Here is a 12533-nt window from a genome sequence, read left to right as displayed (position 1 = left end):
ATTGTTGTTGTGGGTGCACAAACTGCAGATTATATCAACTTTATAGCATCCAAATCAGAATCAGTCATGAGAAGGACTTAATTATCGGTTACTGGTTAAAATGTTTCATATCGTGCATCTCTCGTAAACACTCATATTTCCTTTGGACAGTATATCAATCTGGTTATGAAACTTTTTTTGTACACAAAGAGAGCAGCTGTAATCTCCGTATTGTCCTAGAGTTTTCCCTCCACTTGTTGTGACTGTTGCCAGTCCAAAAACAGACACAGGCCAGACTAAGATGTTCGCGCTGAGGATGAGTTGTGCTTTTAGCGTTTAAAGCCACTCAATCCTCGAGAGGACACAATCAGCAGATTTCTACCCATAATCCTCCTCTGATTGAAACGCTTATCAGTTCCATCCAACAATGCCTGCCCAACATATGGCTGGCCTGGCGACACGATAAAACCAGAACTGATAAATTACACAGCTTTCCTCTTGAGTGCTTCTTGTTCTGATTTTCGAACGTTTTGCCTGAAATCATCATGAACAGATGCGGAAAGCTGATTGGTTTGTTGCAGTAGTGGTTTTTTGTTTGACACACAAACAAGAGTACGTTGCTAGCCCACTGACCCATATTCCAAACCTAACATTGGGAATCCTGCTCAAAGAAGCTTAGCACGCAGACAGCGTCTGATTTGGAAATGTCACTGTAGGTATTCCGCCCCTAAAAACACAATGCAGACACATCCAGTGTTGGGGAGTAACTAGTTACGTGTAACGCCGTTACGTAATTTAATTACAAAATAAAAGTAACAGTAATTCGTTACAGTTACTGAGAAAGAATGTGTAATTAAGTTATAGTAACTTATGAAAATGTTACAGATTACAAATGGGGTTACATCTAAAAATATTCTTCAAGAATCTGAGATATGTTGAGTAATATTAATCTGTTGCTTTGCCTGTTTTTGATACGCATGATGCCATTTATTAAAGCGGTGCTATTCTGATGCTTTTGATTGGTTTTCGAGTTTGAATTTGCAGCAAACTGCTCTTTGCCGCTTAAAGCATTAGGCTACTACAACCAGTCTGAGAGCTGCCACCATGGCGAGTGATATAAATGCATTTAATTGCTGAAAATTTAAAACCATTTCACCCTGATATCAGAGAAGGGCACACATATATGATAATTCAGTGCAAAATTTGTGTGCCAGTTGTTAAAATACGTTCAACAAAGGCTTCAATGTCGAACCTGAGGAAGCATCTGCAGGTATGTAACCTTGCCTTTCTTTATTTTTTAAAGCAAACAGTTTTTGTCATTATGGTGAGCTTACAGAAGTGAAGTTTCATAAACTAATTTCGAGAGGAGCACGTGATATGATTGAGCACGTCTGATATGCTTATCGACCGGGCGGGAGCCCTGGGCTCAAATATCTCCGAGCTCAGGGTTCTCTCCCGGGACAGCATGCCAAACCTGCTTTATACGCCAAGCATATCTAAGTGGGAACTCTTGAAATAAAAACAGACCCTTTCATTTCGATTGATATATTATGACTCACAAAGTTATCGATTTGTGAAATTAAGAGCACCAACAGACTCCTCTACCCAAAGCAATTTTAGCGACAAGTTGTGACGCTACTAGCTTAACTACATTTCTCATTAGAGTAGCGGTAGCGTCGCTACTTTATGAATCATATAGCTTTTCAGTAGCGAAGCTATTTTATTAGTGAAGTAGCATAGTATAGTCAACATGAGCTACATTTACCGATCCCGGATCAAAAAGTGACGGCACCATCGTTCACAGAGCTATGTGGCCGGTGTCTAGCCGATGAAAGTAAATCCATATGATGGCGAGAATGACGATTTCTTCTTCTTTCTGTTTTTCGGTGGTCGACAACAAACTTTTTGGTGCGTTACTGCACCTCTTGCTCTGGTCGGTGATGTCCCCAACCAATTAGGCAAACACGGGAAATTTCCTTGATGGAAGAGGACTGAGGAAGAGGAGGTCTATATATATAGTTTACTGTAGTAAAGGCTAAAGTATAATACTATTAATTGCTATTAGTTCATGATAGTTACTAATCATACTACATGTATGTGGTGTAATTTATTAATAAGAGTTGTAAATATATATACAATATCATGCTCATTCCTAAATATTTCACTTTACAATAAACTACTATAGTATTTTAGAATGTATAACACATGGTTTTATTAAATTGGAATTTGTTTTTGTTCAGTACAGCATATTATTTACAGTAAATAATTGAAGTGAACAATTCTGCCTCATATGATTCATTGACAATTTTACTGATCACCAAGATATGATTGACTTTTTTTTTGAAAATTGCAAAAATAGCTTAGATGTTCTTTTTTTTATTGCAAATGCCACAATAATCACCCTGCACAACTAACTAAAGTTTTGATTTTGTAACAACAGTAAACACTTTTTTTTAGGTATAAGGTCTGGTTTTGTGGTGTCTGTCCTTTAAAATTAGATGAATATAATCTTAATTTAAGTGATGAAAGATTTTGAGATTGTAACAGTAAACAGAGCTACTGTAAGATCACACCTGCTTGGTATAAATGCTTGAAAATGATTTAGTTGAAAATCTCCATTAGAAACTTAAAAGTAATCAATAAGTAATCAGTTACTTTACTTTTATGAAGTAATTGAAAACGTACACTACTTACAATACTTATAAATAGGGTAATCTGTAATCTATTCCATTTCCAAAGTAACCTCCCCAACACTGGAAACGTCATTGTGCCATCGTACGATTCCCCCTGTCGGAAATGAACTGCCAATCAGAACAGCTATGACCGGGCCAATGGAGACTTCAAAGGATCTCAACAAGACTGAATTAATAGACTTGTAATACATTCCATAGAGGAACAGAGACCTCATTTCAGTGTTTTGATTTATGCGCCCTAGAGAAGTGACGCTCGCTTGAGTGAACAATACTGGTGTGTGGTCCACGAGGGGACGAACGTGAACTCGCAACACAACACGCCACTACCAATCACAGCAGGGTTTAGAGATACTACAACCCGATAGCCGTCTCATTATCGCTCACTATGAGCGAGCGAGCAAAATAAACAGAAGCGAGCGCTCATTTATATGCGTCTAGATGACTAGTGTGTAAATGGGAGGCCTAACATGCCTTGTGTTGTGTGTATATTGAAGTTAAGGTTGAATGAATGGTAATCCCCCGAAGGTTGGACTGGGAATGCAGAAGTAGAGAGAGAGAAGCTTTTGCTGTGCCTCGGTGGCATGGTAATGGATGCCACAGAGCACTTTTCTGTCACACGCACACACAGCCACAGGGCAAACGCTCCAGTCACACATCCGTGTCTGAACCCAGCACGCCGCGGACTCTCTCCGCCACACGCAGTCCCGCTGCCGAAACGTCTCTCATGAGGTTACATCAGCTGCCGCGCACTAGGAGTATGTGCAGAGCCGGTACAACAGGCAAAACATTAGGATATTTTGCTCACACTATTTCAGAAGGATAAAATCAAGCCCATCATTTGTTCTCATTAAATATCCAGTTTTCGACTGAAATACATTAGAATTCATTCATTTTCCTTCGGCTTAGTCTCTATTTCAGAGATCAGCACAGCGAAATGAACCGCTAGCCAGTCCAGCATATGTTTTACGCAGTGGATGCCCTTCCAGCTGCAACCCAGTATTGGGATACACCCATACACACTCATACACTACAAACAATCCACACAGGAAGTTTGGCCAGAGGAAAAACGGTCATGCCCAACTGAGCCTGGTTTCTCTCAAGATTTTTTTCTCCTTCACTTTCGTCAATTGGTGAAGTTTTGTTACTCGCGCCATTGCCATCGGCTTGCTTGGTTTGGGACTTGTGGAGCTGCATATCCATGGATTTGCTTTTCAGTTTTTGGACTTCCAGCAGTGAAAATTAAACCACAAAGAAATGCTAACTGGCCCAGCAGGTACTCGAACCAGCGACTTTTTTGCTGTGAGGTGACAGTGCTAACCACTGAGCCACCATGCCGCCCAAATACATTAGAATATAGGAGACAAACAGTGTGTGAAAACATTTTAATTGAACTATGTAAGTGAATGTCATGACATGTGGCCAAGTATGGTGGTAATTTGTGCTCTGCATTTAACCCATCCAAGTGCACACACACAGCAGTGAACACAAACACACCCAGAGCCGTGGCCAGCCATTGTTGTAAAAGTTGGGGAGCAATTTGGCGAATCAGGTCAAGACACTCACCTCAGCCATGGTATTGTGGGTGTTAAGAGCGCTGACTGGCACTTGAGTCAACTTAGTTCCAAGTTACAATGGGCTTATAATTCTTTTTTTAGGAAAATCTACATATTAAAGGTGCTGTATGTAAGATTTTGACTCTTCTAAAGGATAAAAGGGGGGGGGGGGATTGGCGCTGGCCATTGGTAATGTCTCTGGGGCCCCTCTAAATGTATGGGCCCTTAGAATCTTCCCAACTCCCCCTCCCCCTAGCAGCGCCCCTGTTCAAACCAATCACTCGACGCAGTTTAACTATAAATCAGCCTTGAGCCGAGCCTAGTTTGTTGAACTGTTGTCCAGTGTCGACAAGAGGATTTCCCCATTGGGACACCAACAACAGGCGCAAAATCATAATTACGCCACTACAAGAAAGCTCGTAATTGGTTAACTGGTGGGAATGTCAGCTACAGTTCAGATTTTTGCGCAAAAACGCTCAACTTGCGCAACGTCATTTGCGTCATGCGTGTATCGAGCTGCATGATGTCTATTCGTGTCCTTTCATTGACTTAACACGTAAATCCCTCGTGCTTGACACTTCATCTGCGTCTGGTGTGAACGCAGCATAAAGGTTTTGAAGCTTCTAAAGCAACCACTACTATCCCTGACGTCTTGCCTGCTTAATATAACCTCTTAATATACTGCTTTGGATCCCTACTACAGTCGCCACTCTTCCTGTATGTACTAAAATTCTTGAGCAAAGACGATAGGGCTGAAAATGTATCCTCCTTGATCTTCCCGTCATAAATTTGAACATTTCTTATCAAGAGGCTTCATTTCCATAAATAGTCTGAGTAGAGAAGGTACTCATTCTATATTGTACTCCATCAAACTCTGAAAAAGTGAGGCATTTCCTGATCTCCATTATATGTCCACTTTAATAGCCTCAATAACTCTGAAACTACATTCACGAGTGAAGCCAAATCCAGCAGAGCAGCTCTATATGAACCTCATTTGTCCCTACCATAGGCATTAAAATGAAGCATGCGCTACATGAGAGATTCGTTAAAGCCTGCTCATGTTAACGTCAGAGGAAAGAACAAAAGCTTACATGCTTGAATTAAGCATTCGCAAGTTACATGTACCCAGAGGGCCTTTATAACGTGCCTGCATGTGTCACCACGGCCCCAAATTCATTGTAATGTGTTTGAAGTAAAAGCAAACGCACTAATGTTCATTTGCAGAATGCTCGCTATCCTGTAATATGCGTATGAGTGTTTTGCATGGCACGTACGCTTCTAATGGGTGGTTAAATATTAAAAGAAATTACCGTAGGAGTCTAATGGATGAACGCTTAACAAGACAGCTCTCCTATTTTTAAATACAGCATGCAAATTGCACTTCTCAACACAGACGCAAGTGCCAAATCTACCTGGACACTTATCATAGCCGGATTGGGGAGAAACAGGTTTAAGTGTTCACGAACGGCTGCATGCATGTCAACTGAGCTGCAAATCGTTTGGTTAAGCTTCCTATGCATTGAGAGTGTCTGCTGAAGGAGATCAGCAGGCTGAAATTATAGACATCTGAGCGCTGACAGTGGAGACGTGGCTCTGAATATGTGCAAGACCCCCTGCTCCTATCTGTCTGGGATAAGAAGAGAGAACGCAGCTCAACCCGGCTTCCCGCTGAGAAAACACACACATGCACCTTCATCCCACCCCTACTCGAACCCTACTGAGCAAACAAGATCAACACGCTCCAGCAAACAGGCTGCAATAGCCTGACCGGTGTGGACAGAGTGAATTAAAAGGATGAATGAATGTGCCTCGGTCTGCCCTGCAATCGCAATTTATTTGTTCAATCAAAGGGTCAAGATTTGGCTGCCGATGCTGCAAATATCAGCCAAAAAAATAACACTTTGCTCAGTTTATAGGCAATCAAAAGTAAATGTGTATTCTGATTAACTCAACCAAGCAGGGGTGTGTTTCACAAACAACAACATAACTCGTGGCTGAACTATCATAGTAAGATGCATCGTTTGGGAATAGAACGATGTAGTGACGAGTGTATGCCATACCGTAGTTGCTCTGTCACAGATCTATTGTGTGAACCATGTTAGATATAACGTTAAACGTCCATAATGACGCTCTGAACAAGGCGGAGTATCAACTTCTTTAGAGAAAAAACCCATAATTGTTTGTGCAAATTAAATTGTTTTACACGCAAACGCATTTAAAAATGTTTTGATTTTATATTGTATTAGATTTGGTAAAAAATGCACTCATTTTCCACATTTATTGAAATATATGTACATTTAGGGCCTGTGTTTACTTAGCAAATATTATTTGAGAATATTCTATATTCTATTCTAAAACATAAAACCACTTAACTAGCACTCTAATATCATATATAAATCATTGATGGTTGTAATTTACAGTAGACAATTTATTAAGTAATGAAAAACAATCCTATTTAATAATAATAATAATAATAATAATAATAATAATAATAATAATAATTATTATTATTATTAAGTAGGATATTGTTTATTTATTTTTTTATTTTCTATTTTTGAAAGTCTATTTTTATAACTTTGACTCATTTAAACCACTGCAGAAATTTTCTAATCAAAAGGCCCATGTCATATAGGCCTACAGTACAGATACATTTCTTAATAAATAATGTATTATCATTCCAATAACGTATGCTATATATTTTTGTTTTCACAAGATTTGGAGACGTAACGTGAATTTAAATAATAGGTCACCTATAGCTTTCGTCATGAGCCACGGCTGTGTTCAAAATGGCAAAAATGTTTTCAAAGTGCACTACGAAGGGAACGCAATTGTCAATATGAAGATCGCTAAAACTGAACTGTAAAAATAAGAGAGATGACTTTACTGTTTTTTGTTTTTAAATCATTCCGAGTTTAAATGTTGGAAAGTTCTAAATGAATAGGGTATAGGGGGGATATGCGTTTCAGGCTGGGGTGCGTGTCCCAAAACCATCGTTAACGAACTAAGTTCGCAAGTTCCGTCATTACAAACAAAGTTAGTTGATTTGCTGTTTCTTAAATCCATCGTTTCAACAAACATTCGCAAACTGCGTCGCAAACTTGTATGTTTCCAACTAAACCTCTAGAGCTGAAGTTAGAAACACGGTTCCTGGCTGTGTTCTGTTCCCAGTTATGCCCTATTTCTTTTGAACGTTTCAACATTTAAACTTGGAATGATTAAAGAAAAAGCATTTAGGTAATCTCTCTTTGGTGTGATTTGCTTTCAAAGTATTTTTACAATTCAGTTTTAGCGATCTTCATATTGACAATTGCGCTCCCTTCGTAGTGCACTTTAAAAACATTTATGCCATTCTGAATGCAGCCGTGGCTCATGCGAAAGCTATAGGTGACCTATTATTTAAAAGAGGAATTTATGTTACGTCTCTGAAGCTTTTGAAAATGAAAATATATAGCATACGTTAATGCTTTTAATTTATCGTAGGTTATTTAGTAACAAATGTGTCTGTACTGTAGGCATATATGACATGGGCCTGATAGTTAGAAGATTTCTGCAGTGGTTTGAACGTGTCAAATTGTAAAAGTCGACTTTTAAAAAAATGAATAAACAATATCCTACTTAATAATAATAATAATGATAATAATAATAAATGATTAATAATAATAATAATAATAATAATAATAATAATAATAATAATAATAATAATAATAATAATAATAAATAATTAATAATAATAATAATAATAATAATAATAATAATAATAATAAATGATTAATAATAATAATAATAATAATAATAATAATAATAATAATAATAATAATAATAATAATAATAATGATAATAATAATAAATGATTAAATGATTAATAATAATAATAATTATTATTATTATTATGAAGTAGGATTGTTTTATTTTCTTAATAAATAGCCTACTGTAAATTATAACCATTAGCCTGACGATTTATATTAGTTTATGAATGAGATTAGAATACTTGTTAGCTTTTGTAAGTGATTTTATGTTTTAAAATAGAATATGGTATATTCTCGATGATATTTGTAAAGGAAACACAGGCCCTTTATGTGCCGTTGACATATATTTCAATTAATATGGAAAACGAGTGCATGTTTTTACCAAAACTAATATTGGATGCTTTTAAATGTGTTTGCGTGTAAAACAAGTTAATTTGCGCAAATAATTATGGTTGTTTTCTCTAAACAAGTTGTTACTTCACCCCGTTAAGAGCATAATTATGGACGTTTTATGTTATAACTAATGTTGTTCAAATGATGGTTCTGGGACAAAGAAACTACGGTTTTGGGAAACACTCGTCACTGCATTGTTCGTTTCCCAAACGATGCTTCTTACTATGATAGTTCAGCCATGAGTTTTGTCATTGTTTGGGATATGCACCCCTGCTTAATTGATTGACTGATAAATTGAACTTCAAGCAGAATACTAGAATCTTGAAAAATATATAGTAAAATATTAAGTAAAATAAATCAGTTGTTAGAAATGGGCTATGTGTTAAAAGAAATCCAGAACTTGTAGAAAAATATAAAAGAATTATACATTTATTATTATTATTTACTTAAAAAGCAAACATTTTTACATTCAGTGGTTCTTCTTTACAAATGTATTTATTATTGAGCTTGTCTCATCATTTGGCCATGGATTCCTATTTATTTGTTATTCCTTTTATCTGTCAGTGGAGTGGTGGAGGAACCGGACATTAAATAAAATATTTTTAAGATGTTTTTTGGATTGCCATCCCCAGGACCTGAGCTTCAATGAGAAGCCAGAATAGCATGGAGACTTTTGTGCGAGCTCAACAAGAGCACCCTAGCAACCACATAGCCAGTCCTTGTAATACCATAACATAATGCCATCTACGTGAATGCCTCACATAAAGTTTTTTTAATGTATATTGTAAAATATGTATGTAAAAATCAAGTCACACCCTTGTAATCCTCATTATCATCATCAATTTGAACATCATCAGCTTCATTGTCTGGCAGCAGGTGGAGGCAGAACTATTTTCAGTCGGGGTAAAAATCCCTTTTGAGTGGGCCGCCGTTTAAACTGAGTGCCATTATTACACTGCATTAGAGTTGATCTCTTTGTCAGAATGGCACTACGATGCTTTTAGTAGCGTGGTTTGCCGGATTACACCACGACTTCGTCATTCTCGCTCTCTCGCACACTTTCTTGGACTGTCTCAGTGGGCAGCACAAATCGCAGTCTGGTAATTACCATCAAAGCCTCGGCGTGCCTTTAAACTTGGCACGGACACATAGAGGCATGTTCCTGAGATGACTGAAAAGCAGGCAGAACAAGAGTATATTAACTAAGAAATCCTTAAAGACGTCAATTTACTGGTGGACGGAAGTCGCCGTTTCATCTCAGTATTATGGAATTTACTGCTCAGTGCACGCTGGGAGCTGCATGTGGCGTCTTCATCGTTTCAGAGCTTTTAATGTCTGGAAGCGCACTAAAGGAACACTGAGGAAATCACAGATGACTATTAAGGGGTCATCTTATTGAAGGATTTTTTTTTATAGGGGGCTACAATCATCTTCTCAAATCTAAATGATCTGTTTGTGCCAATAGCACTGTTGAAATCTTCGTAGGATATTTTTTATGTAACAATACTTGTTGTATTATTAGGTCCAGCAGGCATACAATGTCATAAGATGTTTATAATAGGTTAGATTTAGGTCGTCACGTCAGGTGACCAAAATTCAATGTCAAGCCAGCGTCTAATGATAACATTATTTTGTCGTCCAATAATGATGTTGATATTTGGTTGGCTTTAGGTTGTGTTGGAAAGTAACCAAAATTCAACGTCGAGCCAACATTTTATACTAACGTTATATTTATTCGTCAGGTATGGCAACTAAAAAGCAACGCCTGATAGACAGCTTGACGACATATCGTCAAGCTGTAACATCATTAGACGTTGATATTTGGTTGATTTTAGGTTGGTCATTGATGTTGGCCAGACGTTGGGTTCTAACTTCAACCCGAATTTCAGTTCCAAACAAAATGCTAAGTCCCCACAACGTTGGGGTACAACGTCAATCTGATGTCATGTCAGCATCCTGTGCCTGCTGAGGGGTTTCTGTAGGTTTCATCAAGTCAAATTTAAGACTTTTAAAGACCCTTTTAAGACCATTATGGATGACATTCTAGACTTATAGAGGACTAAACACTAATAATTATTTGCTAATTTAGAAAAAAAATCTATTCAAATGTAATTATTTCTTAGAGACATACGTTAAAGTGTCAAAACAAGAAAATGGTGGTAGTTTTTTTTCACCATAATATTTCTTTATTTTTTAAATGACAAGTTTAACATTGTTAAAAGTATATTTATTGTGAGGCAATTGCATAATCAAAAATATATACATTTGTTGGCTTTTGGTCGAAACTGATTGAGTATAACTTCTATTTGACCTAATGCGTTTCTGTTATAAAACCTTAAGTTTCATGCCTATTTATACATATTATGTCTACTCCCCCTTATACTGCTGAAAACAAACAGCTTAAACCAGCCTACGCTGGTTAGCTGGTTTTAGCTGGTCAACCAGGCTGGTTTTAGAGGGCCATTCCAGGCTGGTTTCCAGCCATTTCCACCCTGGTCTTAGCTAAACCATGCTATGACCAGCTAAAACCAGCTTGACCAGCCTAGCCAGGTTGGGAGCCCAACCAAATCCAGCTATGTCCAGCCTAAACCAGGCTGGTCAAGCTGGTTTTAGCTGGTTTAGTCTGGTCATTTTGGGTTCTGTAAATAGTTTTTTGTATAAATGGAAGATAACGTAAACTTTCATATAGCTCTGTTATTATCACAAGCAACTGTGTAATTGTTTTTAGTTTTATTTCCCTGATTTGATTAAGATGTATTGTTGGTGATTGGATGGATGTGGACCTTTTTTAAAGACCTGGACAATTTAAGACCTATTTAAAATGATTGAAGACACACAACACATGTATTTCAGTGAATTTAAGACTTTCAAAAGTTTCGTTTTTTGAAATTTAAGACGTTTTAACTTTTAAGTCGTTTTAACTTTTCAAGACCCCGCAGACACCCTGATAATGCTATTTCCATGGAAACCATATTGTTTTAAAAACAAACCATCAGTTTGTTTATTTCTTCATTATTATCAAAGCCTATAGAATAATGAAGATGTGTCACTCGTATATTTTTGAATGGGGAAAAGTGTAACGGTTAATATGGTGAATGAAGTCCCATCTTCTAGAACAGGAGCAAATCACTGATCGCTATAGCTCAGACTAGGCGTGAGTTTCTGCAGATTTTGTGTGATTCGAACGTTTAGAAATGTAACTAAAGAGAGAGTTGTTGTTTAATTTATTGGTGATTCCTAATATGAAATTTAATCGCAAGCAATTTTGGAGAATTTGTTGTTTCCCCATTAAAACTGAATGCCTAAGAGGAATTTCTAAGATGGCCACTAAGTAAAATGACTTGCCTTAAAGGGACTTTGTTATTATACAACTTTGTTTAATTGTGAAAAGTGTTCTGATGGGCCAATCGTAGCTTTTCTAACTTTCTAATTTGATTATCAGCTTAATTAATTACAGCTGTTAAGGAAAGGACAGAGATCACCATACAAAACCAAAAACGAAAAGGAAACTACACACATTCTAGAGTAGATGTGTTTGTGTATGCATGTGTTGGTGTTGGTGTGTTTTTAAACTTGGATATATTACAGTGTGTGTATATACACACAGTTGAAGCTAAAATTATTAGCCCTCCTATGAAATGTTTATTATTTTTCAAAAAGTGACTTTAAGTTTATATATAAAAAGTGACTTCACAGTATTTGTATTCACAATATTCCACAGCATTTCATGCAAGCTAAAATATTAAAGCAATAAACTATTAAAAATTACAACAAATATTATGTATATTTTTAAATAATTAAAATTTTACAAGAGGGCTAATAATTGACTAATAATTTAATAAACTGATTTATAGTTTAAAGTAGACATAGATGTAAAATACTGAGATTACAGAAGTCTGCTCAACAAACCCTTGATTTTCCAGCCAGATCTGCTGGCTCAATATCATCATCATCATCATCATCATCATCATCATCATTACATTATTTACAGATGCTGTCAGGACTGAAGATCTGTTTAACAAACAGACTGACTAATAAAAGATGAGTCTACTCATCTCAATTCATTTCAGTATGTAGCCAAACCAGTCATCAATATATTAGAGAGAGAGAGAGAGAGAGAGAGAGAGTCAGTGCTTTAATGACTAATGAAAGAATGTGACTAATAAAAC

The 12533-nt window shown here is 36.8% G+C and overlaps 1 protein-coding gene across 2 annotated transcripts in view; it reads right to left on the bottom strand.

The window, feature by feature from the left end:
• ptprga (protein tyrosine phosphatase receptor type Ga) overlaps positions 1 to 12533 on the bottom strand; it is a 592629-nt gene that overhangs the window by 143787 nt on the left and 436309 nt on the right. The window lies entirely within an intron of this gene.

Source organism: Danio aesculapii, chromosome 11 (genome assembly GCF_903798145.1).
Source record: "Danio aesculapii chromosome 11, fDanAes4.1, whole genome shotgun sequence".
In the NCBI taxonomy this organism is placed as follows: Eukaryota; Metazoa; Chordata; class Actinopteri; order Cypriniformes; family Danionidae; genus Danio; species Danio aesculapii.
The sequence above is the reverse complement of the archived record's forward strand: the minus strand, read 5'-3'. Positions and strand labels throughout refer to the sequence as shown.